This window comes from Elephantulus edwardii, unplaced genomic scaffold (assembly GCF_000299155.1).
Source record: "Elephantulus edwardii isolate Elephantulus edwardi_28Jun2011 unplaced genomic scaffold, EleEdw1.0 scaffold00325, whole genome shotgun sequence".
Lineage (NCBI taxonomy): Eukaryota > Metazoa > Chordata > Mammalia > Macroscelidea > Macroscelididae > Elephantulus > Elephantulus edwardii.
The window spans coordinates 1476933-1482932 of record NW_006400075.1 but is presented as its reverse complement, the minus strand read 5'-3'; positions in this window follow the sequence as shown (position 1 = coordinate 1482932).

Below are 6000 nucleotides of genomic sequence, written 5' to 3'. Positions count from 1 at the left end.
CCCTGGAAGACTTTATGCCACCGCGCCAACCTATGGGGCGGCCGGATCTAGGCCGAATGGGGAAGCCTCTGCGCCGCCCTCCCCATGGACCCGGCCGCGGGGCTGGAGTGAACGCGAGGCCAAGAGCTCGCGGGCAGTATCCGGTTCTGGGAAGGCGCTGCGGGGCTCGCGTGGACTGACCTGCGGCCAGAGCAGATCCGGGAACTCTGGACCCCACGCGAAGTAGCAAAGGTCGAATGCTGATCACCATGGCAACATACCCACGCGGGAGGAGCGGGCAGCAGGCGGCTGGCGGGACTTGGCGGCGGGGGTGGGGTTAGAGGCTCGCGCATGTGACCTTCGAGGCGAGGCGGTGACGAGTGGGTGGCTGGTGGGCAGGGCTTGGGCAGCGGCCTGGAAGGCGGTAGGGTAGGCGGTGACGTGGGCGGGGCTTGGGAGTCGCGAGAGGGCGGGGTTATCAGAGACTCGCGCATGCGGCCTGCAAGGCAGCGCGACTGTGGGCCGGAATGGGCGTGCGGCGGCAGGGGATGTGGTCTATCCTCATGGGAGGTGCGAAGGGAGTGGAACGATCCGCTCGTTGTTTACACGGGTGGTCACCAAAGCAACGAGGGCCTGGCCTGTGCAGCTAGCTCACTGGCCCACTGCAGAGCATGGGTAGAGCCGTTACCAAGAGATCACCATGGCAACGAGGCTGGTGCGGGAGAGGCGGGGGAGTGGGTGGGAAGAGGGCGAGGGCCGGGCCCTTGTGCCAGGCTGGAGTCAAGTATGATTTACGCTGTTTGTTGTTGATAGCCGTTTATTCTAGCACGACTCATAGAGACCCTATAAACAAAACGCCTTTCTATAATTATCGTTTCTCCAAGTTCATAGACTTTTCAGAGTTTAGAAATTGGACGTCATTCCTGCTTCCAAGTCTGTCTTAAACTGGAAGCTCCACCAAACACTATCCACTGTGGGCATCTATTATGGCTTTTGACGCCCCAATGGCACAAGGTTCAGCATCAAAGCAAACCCGGATTACCTCAGTGCAGCAATTGACCGAGGAGTGCTGTACAACTTAGAATGTTCTTCCAAAATAAAATAACACTAGACCCTTGGACCCGTGATTTTTTTTTTCAGGTGATAAAAATATGGAATGCTTCACGAACTTGTGTGTCATCCTTGCGCAGGGGCCATGCTAATCTTCTCTGTATCGTTCCAATTTTAGTATATGTGCTGCCGAAGCGAGCACCCAAGTGATTTTTAAATACAGAGATTAGATACAGAGATAGAGATGATTACACACACACACACACACACACACACACACACACACACACGCCTGAAGCCTGAAGTCTAACTATCATAGTTTCTTCAAGTTCATGGAGTTTCCACATGCATGTGGTTTAGGAAATGGACACTTGTGGCACAGTTGTTCCATTATGGCATTTGAAACCCAAATGGCACAAGATTTAGTGTCCCGGCAAACCCAGATTACCTCATAAACAACAGATCTGAACTCTGTCCTATCCTGTACCTTCTGCCATCCTCTTCATCTCTGACGCTTAAGCCCAATGCAACAATCGCTGTGTCAATACACCTGTTTGAGGGTATTTCCATTACTGTCCCTTCACATTTGCAAGCATGATGTCCCTCTCCAAGGAATAGCCTTTCCTAGCAACAGCCCAAAGTATATGAGAGAAAGCTTTGTCATCTTTGCCTCCAATGAGCACTCTGGCTGTACCTTCTCTAAGACATGTCTGTCTGTTCTTTTGGCAGTCATGGGATATTCAATACTTCAACATCACAATACAATTCTTCTCTCATCCATGTCACAGTCCAGCTCTCAGATGCATAGCAAGTGAGAAGACCATGGCCTGAATCAGTCCAAGTACACATGCTATAATATATTGTAGGTGATGTTGTGTCAATTATGACACACAACTATCCTGTGAGCAACAGAAGGAGACCCATTCTGTGCCCTCCACACCATCCCCTTCCATTGTTGCAGTCCCTGTGTCAGTCCCTCTTGTTAAGCACACTGTAGTATGATTATGATTCCCCTGCCCCCCCTCCCGGTTACTTAACTACTTTGATTTCACTTTGGCTATATCTGCTGCACCATTGGTTTGGTGACTGACTCATCACCCCGGGCGAGGACAGTGGTTTCTTGCACCTCATCTAACCCTCTGTGTTACCCTTGCCCCTGCATTATTCCCATGTCGTGATCTCCGGAAATGTGATGTGGGCAATAAACCGTCAAGGCATTTGCAACACTCTTAGATTGAAAAAGTCCAGGCCGCCTCAGGTGACTCAATCGCCACCCCTTATCCTATCTGGCTTGGTCTACATCGCCCTCTCACCACACCCAGAACCTGGGCCAAGCATGAAGTGTTGGTACTGAGTGTCTGGAAGCTTCTCCAGGCCCCAGAGCTCCCTCCAGTTTGCTCAGTCATGAAACTTTTATTTTACATCTGCTGTCTAGCTTCTTGTAGCGAGAATGCAGAGAACAAGGATTTTTGCCTGTGAGTTCATGGATATGATCTCTCCTGCACACACATACTAGGAACTCAGTTTGCTTAGTTAATGAATTGATGGGAGTTCTGGTGACTTAATGGTAAGGAGTTGTGCTACCAATTCAAAGGTATATGGTTCAAATCCACCAGCCTCTCTGCAGGAGAAAGATGGACATTCTTCATCTTCTGTGCAATTCTGGGTCAGTTCTGACTCGATTGTACTCAACAACTAGAACAAGAGTGGGTATTACAGTTTGGAAAGGAAGGTGGAGTGCCATGATTGTAGTTACAAAAAGTTGTTGCTTTAGTTCCGGGTCAATGCCAGTGCGTGACAACCTCATGTTGAGCAGGAAGGGATGATGCCCAAGGTACCCTCTGTTGACCTCACAGTTGTTGGTGTGTCCTCTGCATCATTTAGGTCCTTTTGGCCAACTATCTCGGCAGATCTCACTTGTCCTCTACCTGAGCCAATGTGATGTCCTCCTTCAGCAATGGAGCCCTCCTGTTGACATGTCTAAAGTGAGTGAATTAGATGACATTCTGTTTTGAGCAACAGGCTTTCAAGTATTCACTTCAGAAGTACATAGGTAGATTTTTCTTCTTTCCTGAAAATGCTTCCAGAAAGCCCTTTCTGTCATGGATGGCCCTCGTCACTTCCAGCATCACAGCAATAGATTGCCCTCTTAGGCTGACAGACTTAACAGACAAACAGAGGTTGTAAAAGTAAATAAATTTGTATTTGTTTCACCAAGCTCAGTTCCTCTCTGCAAAGACACCAGGGTTTGTCTCAGAGAGGACCGACCGTGGAGGGACGTAGATATTCTGCTTGCATATTTTAAGATTTTCCTCTGTGTGATAAATTGCCTGTTCAATAAATGATGAACACGGAGATATGCTGTTTGGGAAACAGAGATGACAAAGGCTTTTCCCCTTCTGCCATTCCCAGACAGTGCTGGGTTTCCCATAAGACCTCTCTGTGGCGGGGCTGAACACTGGACCCTGGGAGAACACCGCAGCCGGAAGAATTACTGTCAGTCAGGCAATACTTGGGCTTCCAGCCACATTGTTCTGAATCTGATAGTGTGTGACTTCCAGAACTCATGCTACAAAATTAATTTCTGTTTGAAAAGTGAGGCTTTGGAGCTAGACAGCTTCAATACCACAGAGAATCTGATAGGATTGGCCCCCCAGTTTGAAAACCTACCTCATTTTAGAGAATTCATGCCTTCAGAAGGAACACACAACTGTGACTAGAACCCCCATTTCCTGACTCCTGGTCCAGGGCTCTTGATACCACTTTTAAAAAAGCACCCCAAACCTACTATTTCTTTAGGATTCAGCCTTGGTCATGTGAAGGTTAGGGGATGGGAGTAAGTGTAGGCTGAGGGGTGGACTTAGGTAATTGTTGTACCTTTCTGCCTCTGTTGTTGTTGTGAGGTGCCATCGAGTCGTAGAGGACTCACAGCGACCCTATGAACGGAAGGCCTAACCACTGTTCATAGAATTTCCAGAGGCAAGCCATTTCGGAAGTGGATGCCACTTCTGCTTCCAGGCTTGTTTTAATTGGGAAGCTCCACCAAACACTGTCCACCATGGGTACCCATTACCACGTTTGGCACATCAGTGTCACAGTGTTTATCATCACAGCAACCACAAGTTACCTCTGTACAGCAATGCACAGACCAGTGCTATACCACCTAGAGCAATGTTTGACAGAAAAACAATTTGAACCAGGCCTGAGGGCCATAGATTAAAATCACTCACCTTGGACTTGGTTTCCTAACTTTCCATCCACTAGGCCAGCAGGTTCTCTCATTGTTGTTGTTGTTGTTAAGTGCCACCGAGTCGTAGATGACTCATGTAAGAAAAAGCTTTAAGATACTTGCACCCAAGGAGCAATTTACTCAGCTATAAAATGAGCTCTTTCAGTGGACTGTCCTGAGGGTTGTTCATGGGGTTGGTAGGAGTTCTTCACAAGCTTGATTCAAGCCCATTAATCAGTTTACAGCTGTGAAGGGAGCTGGGGGTGGGGGTGGTGGTGGTGTAGGCCACAGAGCAGCACTGCTAACCCAGAGGTCTCATCTCTCTAGATCTTCGAATCCACCATTGACTCTGCAGGAAAAAGATGATCAATCTATGCAATGTGATTCACAGCCTTAGAAACCTGCAGGTGGGGTGGGGAGGGCCAGCTGTGAGTGGGTTCCAACTCAGCAAAGAATGAGGGAGGGAGGTGGTTATTTGCTTCCCTTGAGTGACCCCTTCACTCATGTTACCGCATGCAAATGGAACAAAGCACTCTCCATTCTAGGCCTGCCTCTGATCCTAGTGGATCCAGAACGTGTTCAGGGACTGATTTTCCAAAGTTGTCTGCATGGCTAGAAGCTCTGCTGAAACCTGTTACGGCCACACATACAAGGCTCTGCTGGTGGATGGTGGAGGCCAAGCATGCGGTGAACCAGCCAGGGGAGGAATGCAGGTCTCCTGCATAGAAAGGAGAATCTGCTACTGTGCAGAATGTCTGTTTTCCACTCTTCCTGAAGGTCTGCAAGGGGTCTGATGCCGAAAGGTGTTGAGCAAGATATTCTTGATCTTTAATTTGCATAAGTTTGAGTTTGGTGGGAGAAACAGGAATCAATCAGGAATTAGGAAAGGGTGATGTGCCAGTCGGATAATTCAGCTATGGGACCACTTACTAATTTGGATTTGACAAGGACGCGGTCACAAATGACGTGTCCACCAGGGTTTGTCCAGAAAGACAAAGAGGTGGATTGTGGTACTAGCAGCCCAGGAGGTGAGGATTCAGAGAGTTGGTGGTGGTAGGTAGGACCCTGTCCTTAGACCCTGCCCTGAGTAAAGTATCCAGCGTACTCCTTAAATTTGGGTTCTTCCTTCTGCTAAGTAAATATAGCTAAGCAGGAGTCCAGGATTTTCTATGCAAACAAAAATGCTTTCTAGGAAAACCACTTTGCAAAGTAAAGCTACTTTGTAGAGGGAGACATGGAGGGAGAAAGCAATGCTAGACCATCATTCACTGGATAAAGTGGTGTGGGGTGGTTTTTTTTTCATAACTAATTATTTTTCAGTCTTCAAATGTCATTATTCAACCTCTCTTCACTAATAATTGGTAGTTTAGTCACTGAGCAAAGAACATTAAAATGTGTCAAGAGGTAATGTAAATTTTTTTTTGTAAATTTTTTTTTACCGGCATATATTTACTCATATATAGTATACATATACTTTGTGTTTTATACAGTCACTAATAACATTGCTCTTGTTATATGCCGTTGAGTCAACCACAACTCATAGTGACCCTATGCACAACAGCTCTGAGCCAATCTCACTGCCTCTGACACAGTTACCTTCATTACTCCCGTTCATCCAGGGTCTTCCTCTCCAACGTTGTCTCTCTATCCTTCCAAGCATGATGTCCTTCTCCAAGGACTAGTCTCTCCTGGTCATGTGTCCAAAGTATGTGAGACAGAGCCTCAAAATCCTTGCCTCTGAG